The sequence below is a fragment of the Lactuca serriola genome, chromosome 2 (assembly GCF_051521515.1).
Source record: "Lactuca serriola cultivar US96UC23 chromosome 2, Lser_US96UC23_V15, whole genome shotgun sequence".
NCBI lineage: Eukaryota > Viridiplantae > Streptophyta > Magnoliopsida > Asterales > Asteraceae > Lactuca > Lactuca serriola.
In genome coordinates this window covers 37849423-37863589 of record NC_136409.1, presented here as the reverse complement: position 1 = coordinate 37863589, position 14167 = coordinate 37849423, and positions in this window count along the sequence as shown.

Here is a 14167-nt window from a genome sequence, read left to right as displayed (position 1 = left end):
TTTGTCTATTTTTATTAACATTAGTTACTTAAATGTAATGGATATGCATCTGATTCCTAACTTAAGTTTAACTTAAGTTTTCTCCTTTCAAATAATTACCCTCTCAAACTAGGATGTAGCATATGGTGTATGGATACTCACTGGTGAGTCTTAAACATAAAACCATACGATTCACTATTTAAATGAACAAAATAGAAACTTTAAACAAATAAATAAATCAAAGGCGAGCTTCAAAAATCTTGATTTATACATATTTTTTTGCCATCAGCATAAGATGATTCATTTAAAATGATAGTTCACAATTTTATATTTGAGTAAATTACATGATTGGTCCCTACGGTTTAGGGTAATTTGCGTGTTTGATCATAATTTATTTTTTTAAACTCGGAAGGTCCTTACTGTTTGTTTTTGTTACACGCTTGATCTCTATCTTACCTAAAAAGACTATTTTGTCATTGATTTTTTTAATTTATTTAAATAAACACACCCTCAACCACACCCTTCTCATCTTACCTTACGGACCCCATCATTTTTCCCTATTTAAATAATAGTCTTTTTAGGTAAGACAATGATTAAGCGCATAACAAAAACAAACAGTAAGGACCAATCGTGTAACAAAAACAAACAATAAGGACCTTCCGAGTTAAAAAAATAAGTTAAGAACCAAACGTGTAAATTATCCTAAACCATAGGGACCATTCATGTAATTTACTGGTTATATTTTTATATAATTTGTTATAACAAATAGGTGGGCTAAGTGACCCACCTTTAATATATATAGCGTGGATACTCCTCATAAAATGCTACTTACCTAATATTTTTGTCGTTGACTTAACTAGTAGAGTTGAGAGATAGCACAAAGGTCACTAAATAAGAAGCAAATCCTAAAACAATTTTAAGAAAAACACGACACGATCAAAACCAATGTATTAACCATTCCAAGTGCCTGGAATCGAGTCAACCAACAAATAAATATACTTATGGCATGGGTTTATACCAAAATCATTTACAAATAAGGTGTCAGGATATATACTCTTGGTATTTATCAAGGTTCTAAATAACATAAGGCATGACTTGGTGGCAATGTCAAGCCTCAAGCTTTTCCGAGCCTTGGCGAGTCATGACATTTGTAAGGCGTCATTTAAGGCGGCAATTTTTTATATAATTAATATTTTTATATGTATTTTCAACTATTATTCATTTTTATACACATATATGAGTTAAGGCGGCGTTTTGGCAAAGCTTGGCGGCAAGTGCAAGCCTTGGAGTCATGGCGCGCCATGGCGGAGCCATGACGAGCTTTTTAGAACCTTGGTATTTATTCACTTCAAGTGGTTGTTATGCTTTCACACACCATCTAAGTTAAAGAACTTATAAAAGCCACATATAGAATCCCATTAAAGGATTAAAATTACCAAAATTTCCTTACAAAATTGTTTAACTTATTTTACCAAAATTTCCTACACTTAAGTCCCAAATATATATCTCATGTCTCAAATATATATATCTCATGTCAAAAATCTATATTAAATAACATGTTGAAATTAATCTATTTATTCATTAAAATTCAATATTATGATTTTCAATACATTTGTGAATGAAATCAAAAGCTAAAAGATAATAAAAGAAATTAAAATTGTTTAAAATGGATATTATACATATTGAGAGTGACAATTGACAATGACAATAGATGCTATTTAATAATATCTATATTTTTCTGTTTTTTAGTTTTGTAATATAGTATTATTTTATTATTAAAAATAAATAAATAAGAGTATTCAAATAATTGAAAGATTTTATGTTAATTTATAGGTGTTCATAGATCATAATATTCAAATTAATTTAGTAAAAATTTATTGTTATTATCATGAAGCAAACTACTATTTACATACATGTTTTCTAAAATACTAAATATTGCAAAATTTTCACTATTCTACTTTCTAACTTATTACATAAAATACTCAATATACTTTTCATTAGAAAAATGACCCTCAAGCTTTACTATACGCCTTCAAAAGAAAGAAAGAGTGTTTACATGGAGGTCTCTCTTGCATCCTTCATCCAACACACCATCATGTTTATTGATTTCTAGAGGAGAAATAAATCGAGAAATATAAATATTTTTAATCATAAATCCTTAAAACAAGGTGCTATTCAATCTTTTTCTTCTTTCTTTAACTTTCTATATCATCCATCAATCTTCAAAGCTTAATTTTCAGCCATGCAGTTTCATAAGTTTTAATCTCAAATACTTGTGACGTCATACCTTCGCATTTGATTACCTTCTGAATGGTCAATCGATCTCAACACCTCCCCTCTCTTGACATCTTCAGCCTCTACTAAATCCTGCTAATATATGAATTTAAAGAGGGATTGAATAACGTTTTTAGAAGTTTCAAACTCATGATTTGAATATGTAAATTTTAAATGTGATTTTATACTTATGAAATGGAATATTCTTGTAGCAAAAAGGAGTATATGCTTGGCACATAAAGAAACTATATAAAGGAGATAAGCTATATAGATGTTATTTTTTTTTTATCCATTTATATATATGAAAGAGTTAATTTGCTTTTGGTTTATGTTTAATATGTCAAAAATAAAATAACGTTTAAAATAAATAAGAGAACTGATCCATATAGAGAATAGTAAAAAAGGTTGAAAACCGTCAAAATTTATTTTGAATGCAGCTAACTTCTTACTGTATTTTGAAAAAGAAATAGATTATTATTGTAATAATAATTTTTTATAATCATATTTAATAAACTAAATATTTATAACAAAAGTAAAATAAATGTGGACAAAAAGTATTTCACGTCGACTCAACCCGACGTCCCGACCTTACACATATTTCCCAATTTTGAAATGTTATCGGACCTTGATTATCTCTATCATGGATCATATGTTTTAATGTTTACATGACTTTGTTATAGAACTAGGTTGTAACCCGTGTACTATACGGGTGAATATGTAAAACAATTTTAATTAGTTATTGGACGTTATAATTAATACTACATTTGCAAAATAACAATATACCTTTATTAACTTGCAAATTTAAACATCCTACTTTTATGTTTTGTTATTAAATCACTCTAATAAATTTCAATAACACATGAAAAATACTTACTTGCATCAGTACTTCGTTCATACTTAATTTATTCAAAAAATAAAAATTCATATCAATACTTTCTTGCATTTAAAAAATAGAACCTTGCATCAATACTTTCTTGCATTTTATCATTTCTTAGGCACAAAAATATCATTTTAAAGTAGAATCCCTAAAATGAACTCTTTAATCCCATTTAGGGAGAGAATTAAATTATATTTTATATATAAAAAAACATTAGCGTTAAAACATAAATTATGACTATTAAAAATTGCGGTTCCAAAATTTTAAATATACAGCCACTCATGTAAAAGCTCCAAATGGAAAACACTTTTATGAAATAAATTTCATATATATAAAAACAATTAATGTTGCCACTTGATAAAAGAAAACATCACTGATGAAAAAAACTTTAGATACACACCAGCACAATTTAAAAAAAAAAAAAAAACACTTCCACCTCTTCTACACAAATTTAAAATATTTATTTTATCCATCATACGCTCACACCTACCTTCATTTTATCTTCATCACATAATCTTGATCTTCTAAATCACACCATATTTATAAATCATAACTATTAAAAAAAAATCCAATTCCTAATCTTAAAAAAAACAAAAATAAAAAATCAGTAAAACAAATATGTTGATGAAACAAACAAAATAGTTTTTAAAAAAATATATAAAAGGTAAAGAAGAAAACTTGGAGTCATATGCTACGATTTCTACTGAATACCTTCAGTGAATCATGCTTCCTTTGCATTGGATGTCAAACTACCATATGTAAAGACATGGTTTCAGAATTCATATTTATTAGTTACACCAATTGCATCTTCAGCCCTATTGAATTATGATTGAATAAGGACAATGACAATGTTATTTATCATATAAATAAAAAGTTAGTTTTTGGAAGACGTCTAATTTCCGTCTAGAAAAGTCTTTACACACAACATGGGTCGGTTGAAATTCTATCAAAGTGTTCTTCAACAACAACTTTCAGCTTCCATCGAAGCATGTTGAAGTGCCAAAAATAACATGAGATACATAAAGTATTTAATTTTTTTAAAACTCTTTCACAATAGACAATTTAACACAACAATAGTTTACCGACTATTGACCCTGAGCAACTTATACCGTTCCTTTTTTCTCCACATGGATCGCCACCGGTAGAACTACATTTATTTAATTGTCTAGGAGATTATAAAATTTGATATGTGGCTACCAGAGCAGTGACTACACATGAAGTTTATATGTAGAATCAATCCACTCAGGCATAACATCAAACAGGTCATGTACGATTGTGATCAGCTTAAAATGGCTTCCTCAATCATTAACAATTATTTTTAATTTTCAATATTCATGAATAAAATCACACAAAAAGTAGTTGTTTATTGGGATTTATATTACCAACGAAAAAACACATCAACAATAGATTAGTACACCAAGCTTCTATGCATATTGGACATGACCTGAAGTGATGTAACTGAGAGATTAGGAGTGATGTAATTGAGAGATTAGTACACCAAGCTTCCATAAATATGCCTAAAAATTTAAGGATATATAGGTTAACCAAACATAACAAAATCGTGTGTGTGTGTGTGTATATATATATATATATATATATATATATATATAGATTTAATACATATACAGATATCTACACATACACACATATTTCTCAATCTACCTTGAAATTGGAGTTAGGGTTGTGAACTCTGGAGAAAGACCGGAAACAGGAGGTGGGTAGAAATGAGTTGTAAACAAGTTGAATTTATAAGTGTGTTACAAGGTAATAAAAAAAATCAATCAGATAAATTCTACATAAAGCCAGACAAATCATAAAGACCCAAACTGGATATGTTTTCATTATGGAAGAAAAACGGAAAAATAAACCCAGGTTTCACCCTTGCTTCTATAGATCGATAGAGGAAGAAAGATTAGGGAGTGGTATTTTGGTGGAGGCGTACAGGTGTCTGGTCCTGTGTGGTAGAAGTGTGGTTAAGAAATTGATGTATGTTCCACACACACGAGAATAATTTATGGGGGCTTTCCATTGAAGATATTACCGATCATGGATAAGAGAGGACTAATGTATGGTTGAAGCGTGGTTTTCTCTTGGCTCCAAGACAACGAATGCAGATGATAGTGAACTAAACGGAGAAGAATCAAGAAAATTTAAATCTTGTCGCTTAATTCTTAATCCCCAAAAACCATCATCTGCATCAAACATCAAAACTCCATAAATCACAAAGTTTTCTCCCAAAAACAACCAGATCCAATTTAAAACTTGTGATTTGTAAATAAAATAAGCGATTTCAAAACTCAAATGATGATGTTTAGGTTTAAATACAATAAAATACAGAAAAAGAACCTAGATTATTAGTGTTTTGGATCCAACGAAGGAACGAATTCTAGTGACGAGCATTCCAGCGAGATGCAATTTTTCTAATTTTAACCTCCATTGAAAGCAAATTAACTTCATGTATGGCGTGATTTTATGGGATTTACCTAATTTAAGGCCTAATTTTAGGATATAAGATATGATTTCTGCATATTAAGTCAACCAAAATGCTGATATGTAGGGATTCGATTTCAATGGATGCAGTGATTGTATGGGCGGGAAAAGCAAACAGAAGATTGATGGTGGAAAGACACCTGGCAAGAGACAGTGTTAATAAGATGACACGTGGCATGTAGTAGAGGTTTTTATTAAGTATGGAGATAATAGAAAATAACAAACAAATCAATAATGTCGTTAAATAATAATAAGATTTATAATAGTTTTAACCTCTCAACTATTTATTTGTTTTTTTCTAATGTTATGAATGCTCGCATCTTGCCGTCTGAACTTAATGACATAACTAAATACATTTGATGATGCATACATGTAGAATCTGATGTATACTACAACGATATATTATTCCGTAAAATTATTATAGATGCAATCAACTAATCTCGTCTTGTATTTTAAGATACAACATTATAGTACTAGATAATTTCATATAATAAAACCTACCAAACTAATGATCAAATATACAAACTAATCATTAATAACATAATTTATAGAAACTTGGGCTTCTCAATACATCTCACACAACAAATAAGCGTCATATAGAATTGAATACGCTACTTCAAAATTTTTGTTTTTTAGAGGCATGGGTTGCCATTTTTATCATGTTATTTTCTTTTTAACTAAAATTAATTTATATAAAAATAATCAATTTAAACAAATAATTTTTATCATATTATATTTTTTAAACTAAAATTAATTTATATAAAAGATAATCAATTTAATAAATTATTTTTACTGAGTATCACCAACATTTTCAAATAAAACAATAAAAATATTGATTATATTTTATGAACTTTATAAAATAAAATTATATTTTTGAGGTATAATAATAACTTAACTTATATAAATAAAAGGGGTTTATTTGAATCAATAAAGGGTATTAAATATCAAACGGAATAAATCAAATTTCAACTTTTATAAAGTTGAAATGTAATATAGTATTACATATTTTACATTTGGGATAGAAAGTGTAGCAAGGGAGAATTTTCGGAGACCATACTTGCCAAGTTAAGCCATTGAACTTGGCATGCTCAGTTCGTGGCAACTCGGATTTGCCAAGCTTCATCAAATCTCATTCCCTGTAGTCTAATATATTGCAAGTAAGGCACTAATATAGAATTTTTACAAACCAACAAACTCCTTTTAAAAAATGGAAAAAAAAAAGTTCTACAAACAATATATTATATTATAGAAGTAGTTAGAGTAGGGGTGAACATTTCAACCTCCGAATCAGATAAGAGAATCAAATCGGGATATGAACATTGTAAGTCTTAACAAGTCCGGTCCAATATGTACCAATTTATGCAAAAACAAGTTCAATCCAAGAGTTAGTCTGCTTCGGTCCAGTCCAAATGTTCACTTTTATGTCTAAGAACCAGGAACCCGAATCTAGACTGAAGCTGTACCCAGTAAGCCTCAACATGTACGGTCCAATGTTCATTAATTTCTGTAAAACCGGCCCGGTCCAAAAGCTGGTCTAGTCCACCATTTTTTTAAAAATTAAGATTAAATTACATGAATAGTCCATGTAGTTTTGGGTGGTTTGTGCATTTGGTTCGTAATTTGGTTTTCTTAACTCATACAATCCTTCATATATGTTTTTATTACGTGCGTAGTCCTTCAATTTATTTGATTTTTAATTTCTCTATTCAAACACCCACGTGCAAGGCACACCGTAGGATTTTAGTATTTCCCTTTTTTTAGCATGAAAGGTTAAAGTTATGGAAATAATTAATATAAAAAATAAAAAGAATGAAACTATTTCTAATTCGAGGCATAGATCAAGAATATGAAAAACTTAAATCCATATACACACCTACTATGTGTTCGTTGAAATTTGAGAGAATGAGTGTAAGAACCTGAAATTTAAAGAAAGTTGACTTTTAGTCAATTTATGACCAAAAGGGCAAAAATGACCGATTATGAGAATTTAGCAAGTTTATGAAGTTGTGATAGTTTTATTTTATTTATTTCTTTTTATAGTTTATTTTAGCATATTTCATTAACAATTTAGTTAATCATCATGTATATTTTCTTTTTTCTTATTTTATGACTTTTTCAGATACTTTATAGTTTTTTTTAGCATAATTGTAGATTTTGAGAAAACTAGCGGAACAGAGATGTTCAGGACTTGTGGAAAGCAAATGGACTTGGAGGACAACAAGAAATATGAGCTTGATGACTAGTGGTGTAACTGTGACAACCCGAAATTTCTATTTTGTACAAACATATCAAGTCAATAGAAGTCAGAATAGTTGCTGTCAATTTTTAGACTTTTTAGAATAAGTTTGAGTATTTCAGGATTTCACACTTTAGTGATAACAGGAGAGAGGATGCTCTAGGGTAATTATGCAATGCAGTTATTCCAAAACTCTAAGAAATTAGAGTTTACTGCTTGAATAAAATATTTTCTGACAAAAACCCTAAATCTGAGAGTATATATAGAAGATCTAGTCATTATTTTCACTTTTTCCAAAACTCCTCAAGATCCAAAACCATTCTCTCTCAAGTATCATCCAAAAAGATTTTCAAGATCTTCAATCTAGTAAGTGTTTCTAGCTTCCTTAAGTGATTATATGCTTAGATCTAGTGTTTTAAAACACTTCTAATCGTGAAATCATTCCAAAAAGGTTGATTCTTCCTTTTCATCAAGAACACCAAGAACACACACTAGTGTTCTTAGACTTTTAGCTCCTTTCAAGCTTCCACAAAGTAAGTACTTCTATCCTAGAGTCTTTTAAAGCTTGCTATACATCTTTACATCAAGGAAATCACCCTAGAACACCAAGAACAAGGTGTTCACAGTTCAAGAAGTTCTTGAACCGTAAACACCAAGTTATGGTGCCAAAGGGTGCCTAGGTACTTCACAAGCCTTTGTAACAAGTCTAGATCCTTCCTTGATGGGCTTATCACACAAAAAGCACAAGAAAACACCCATTTATATGTGTTTACAGTTTGGGGATCTCCCAAAACCGTAAACACCCCAAAAGTTGTATAAATGTCCCATATTTACTCCTTATGCCTAGAATCTAACCTAGGTTATTACCTTGAAGTGTTTAGGACTTGAAAACATCAAAATACCTAAGTCCATGAGAGTTTACGGTAGTAAACTCATGGAGAAATGTCCATAGACCGTAAACTCCATTTAGGAGTGTTTTGATGCCACACAACACTTCCTAAGGCTTAAACATGAAGTAGGAATGCTTGGATTGGCTTAGAAGTCTTCAAACAACAAATGGTCAAAAAGAGGGTGAGTTTACGACCGTAAACCCAAGGGTTTACGACCATAAACCCTTTTGCTAGTGGCCACAAAACCGTAAACTCCCTAAAGGAGTGTTCCTTGAACCCCAAGCACACTAGCCCTTCCCTACAACACTTAGATGCAATCCTTGAGACTTATAACACTTGTATAAAGTGTTTAGCATGTCCTAGGGTGTCGTGACTTTGTTTATTAGTTGTTTAAAGACTAATTGGATACATATATGTAATATTATATGTTAACTAGGATCATAGAGTGTGTTCACGACTTCACTTGACACCTAGCAATCCTACATCTTCAATTCATCCGTACCACTCACTACAGGTGAGTTCATACCCCTTAATCAATGTTTTAAATGTTTTTAAATGTTTTTACGCGGGGGGGGGGGGGGGGGATACAATTAGAATCATGCTAGTTATTATATCAATCACATGTGATTAATAAGCAACATTCAAACGATTTACTACTCATTAGTTGTTTTACCAAACAGTTTTCTTCAAATGATTTTAATAAACGTTTTATATGTTTAAAAATCCTTATTAAATTGTTCATTATACACTGTATGTTTCATTTCAAACTCATTTACAATTGTGTTTCAAACAAATGTTTCTTTATACTTAAACTGTTTTATCAAACAAATATTTTCAAACCGTTTTATAGGCCGACATCAAGTCGACCTTTACTTAGATAGTAATCATGTTCAAAGGTGTTACAAAACTTATTTTATGCTTTTATATTGTCAATTGCATGCCTATATATGTATAGTTATATAAGAAATGTTTAAAGGACTTAGGAAGGCTATCCGCTCTATTTCCTTTTCACTGTTGGGATGTGGTCTGGTAGGTATCAGGTATCCGTCCAAGGGTCGTTTAAATATTAGTTATGTATCATGTGTACATATATAGTCATAAAGGTTCTTCCAGTCAATTCAATACCCTTGGGTAGCAAGGGTATACTTCCATGTTCATACGTACAAGTTATATTACTAGTAAACTACAATAGGCATAGTTTAGGGTCTTACTAATACTAATACTAGAACAATGAATCATACAAAGAGTCAGTTCATACATGAGTCATAATACATAGTGAAGAGAAACAAACATAATACATAGTGAAGAGAAACAAACATAATACATAGTGATGAGAAACAAACATAATACATAGTGAAGAGAAACAAACATAATACATAGTGATGAGAAACAAACATAATACATAGTGATGAGAAACAAAAATAATACATAGTGATGAGAAACAAACATACATGCTAGATAGAGAGAGAACACACGGCACAGCTAGCACACGCAGAACATTACAGTACACTACTATACTATTACATGATTACGTTTACATGAGTACGTTTACATAGATACGTTTACATGAGCGCGTTTACATATACGATAATAGAACATACATCACTAGGTGCTATAGCATGGAACGATTTCAGGATCTAACTATACCAATGAATCACAACACATTGTGATAGTTATATTGGGTATAAGTGATCATAGTAATGTGGATGTTCACGGCTTGCAGATATGCAGGGGTCGTGTATGGGTCCCAAAATCCCTTTGACAGGGGAGCGTCTAGCCTGGGATCTAGCCATCACATTATGCCTTATCCCTCAGATAAGGCAATATTAGTACAGAAGTAGTCACTTATTACAAATACTATAGTACTTACAAAATTACCATAGACTTAAGGTAATTAGTACGGTTGTAGTTCGACACTACACCATAGTACTATTTCATTTTCCCATTACATTCACTTCGTGAACATTCACACGATGCACGGTAATGTAGAAACTATATTTTTGGTTAATGTAGTCAGATTTGGGAAAATACACACTCTTACAAGACACACACACACAGATACTAGATGCCTTGGTAGAAGGATACTTTTAGTAGGAAACATATGGTTTTCTAGGATGTTCAAAACGTTTTCATACTTACATTTTAAATACATACAAATACTTACATTTCACATACATACAAATACTTACATACAAATTAAGACACTAAAATACTTATGATCTCACCAGCTTTAAAGCTGATACTCTCTTTCAAAATAACTTGTATCCTCAGGTCAACAGTAGACAGATACCGATGCAAGGTTTAGAGAAGATGGTGCTCATTCAAGACTCATCTTTCATTTTTGAATTATACTTTAGTGTTTATCATAATTTGACAGAACACACTTGTATTAAAATTATATTATTAATGCAATGGATGATGTTGTTGCTTGTTTACTACTTTTCATTGTTGTGATACTGTACATGACGTCCTCCGCCCCAGAACGTTTCCGCCGTTCATGGTTTTGGGGTGTGACAGTAACATTCAGATTTTGTAAGTATCCCTTTTAACCCCCTTTATGCAAAGATTTGATTTCCTCCTCTCTCATATCATTCTCTTGCATTGTGTGTTTGTGAGCCATTATAGGTGTTACACTTGTGACACTAAGTTCTCAAGCTTCAAGATCTACAAGGGAATCATTGTTATTGCAACATAACAATCAAGGTATGTAACCAAACCCTTGTTTTATATAGATTTCGAAAATTGTAGACACTTCCTAGGGTTTCTCCTTTTGTGTTCAAGTTTGCATGTTTAATTAGAAACACCTAGATCCAAAGCATTAGGGTTGCATAGACATATAGGAATTGTTGTTATGCTTAAAACCCATCAGTTGTGGGACCAGATCTAAGTGTTGGATGAAAGGGCTTAAGAGATTAAGGGTGCGTTTAGTTGGGGAAAAATGAGCCATTTTCCAGAAAAAATTCCCAAGAAAAATGAGAATTTTGAAAACGCGTTTAGTTCGTCTACTTTTCTAAATTTTTCATGGAAAATGAAAATTTTCCGTTTTCTAAAATTAAAAAGAAGTTTGAAAATTTTGAAAAACTGATAATCATTGTTTTCCATATTTTTCTAATTCAATTTTTTTTTTCTAAAATATAAACACCCACTCTCACCCCAATCACCTTTATCTACCCTCACCTTAATACCCCCAACCCACTACACCCCTACCTACCTACACTCACTCCCAAGCCCACCCCCACCCCCCCCACACACACACACCAACCCCTACAAACACCCCCCACAAACTCACACCCACACCCACCCCCACCTCCACCCCACACCCCTAAACACACACCAACCCCCACAAACACACACACACACCCCAACCTCCACAAGCACACACACACACACATACAAACACACACACACACACAAACAGACCCACCCCACACCCACACCCCCACAAACACACACACCCAAAAAAAACACATATACCCACACCGACACCACCCCACAAACACACACACACAAACTCACACCCATACCCCCCACACACCCAACACCACTACCACAATCACTGACCTACCATCAGCACCACCACTACCCCATCACCAGAACCACCACCACCGCCATCACCACCACTGCCACAATTGTCGCCGCCACCACCACCGCCTGTCATCACCACCACCATCGCCACCCCGCTGCCACTGCCGCCACCACCACCACCGTCTCCATCATCGACACCATAACTGCCCCCACCACCGCCACCGTCCCCACACCCACCCTACCATTGCTACAATTTTCTAAAAATGAAAACCGATAGAAAAATACACATCTAAACACGTTTTCTAATTTTCTAAAACTGAAAATGAAAAATGAATAAGTTTTAACTAAACGTGTTTTCTAAATTTTCCAATGAAAACCGAAAACGGAAAACAAAAACTGAAAAGTGAAAACGAAAAACAGAAAAAAAAACTATTTTTCCGTAACTAAACGCAACCTAAGCACTTAATGGAAAAGTGCCTTTTGGTCGAGTACGATGGGCGTACCTTTAGGTACACTGCGCGTACTTGTGAGGAGCCCCGTCCCTGGATGGTGACTACGCCTTGTGTACGATAGCTGAGTATGTTGGGCGTACTCAGCCTAAAGTTGACTTGTTAACTTTTACTTCCGTTGACCATTGACTTTTTGACCAAGTTTGACCTTGGTTCAAACTCGAGGGGTTTGGGTTAATAATTAAGATTTCATCTGGTTCTGGTGTTAATGGATTCGCGGGTGAAAGTAATGCATAAAACGTGTGTTAGAGTTCTTCAATTCAGGTAAGTCTTCTCCCGGTGCTTGTGAGCCAAAGGCACCAATACCGGCTCACTAAATTGTGTACGTAGGATGCTAGCTATCTTTGTGAGTCTTGCATATTGGTATGAGCCTGTGTGGTAGAATATTTGTACCAGTGATGACCAGCTGGGTCTAGCTGTTATTATTATGTTATGTTGTTTATGTGTGACCAAGACTAATAATAGTCTCCAAGGTTGCTGATAACCTACAAGAGTGCTATTAGCCCACTGGGACTGCTGATAGTTCCCAGGGTTGCTGATAACCCACCAGGCGCGCTGTTAGCCCACTAGGATTGCTGATAGTCCCCAGGGTTGTTGATTACCCATACATGTTTATTTGTGTTGTGTTGTGTGTGGTATTTTGGGGAACTCGCTATGTTTTGTGCTTATGATTTATGGTTTGCATGTTTCAGGTTTTCTTATATTAAAGGAGGGGCACGGCTCGATTGCATCGCATCAAAGGGGGACTTGTGTACTTGATGGCTTTTAAGGTCACTCTGATAAATGTTTTGAGATCTTGCAGTGGTGATTTCAATAAATACTTAAAGTTTTAATCGAAAAAATTAGGTTGAATTATGGGGTGTTACATGTTTATTCGCACCTCTTGGGTACCATGGACCAAGTTCATATGTATTGAATAACGTATTGGTCCTGGGTTTTGTTATGGAATTCCTTGTTTTTGACAAGTGAGACACATTTTGAGCCTGAAAAGACCACTTTTTGGACTGTTTGTGTGGGGTTCAGATACATGTAGCTTTATTGGGTTTAGGTGCGGATGGAAGTGGTTAGTCAGGAAGATGCATGCATGCAAAGCCTGGTAAGTTATTTTTGAATATTTTGAAGAATCGCATCTCGGTTTTGGGAGGAATACCCCTTAATACTCCCGAGTCTCACCCGAGCCTTACTTAGTTAGATTCTCACCACCTTTTTAGGCTAGGAAAATTTTCTAGGTTCTAGAGTAGATAGTTAGTTAGGTTTTGTTTATCACACCTTACATTGATGAACTTTGAGGTAGGTCCCTCTATTCACATTTTTGGGACCACATTGTTTTTGTAACATCCTTTCATGATTCATTCCCCACCTTTTTAGTAGATCTTGAACACTGTCA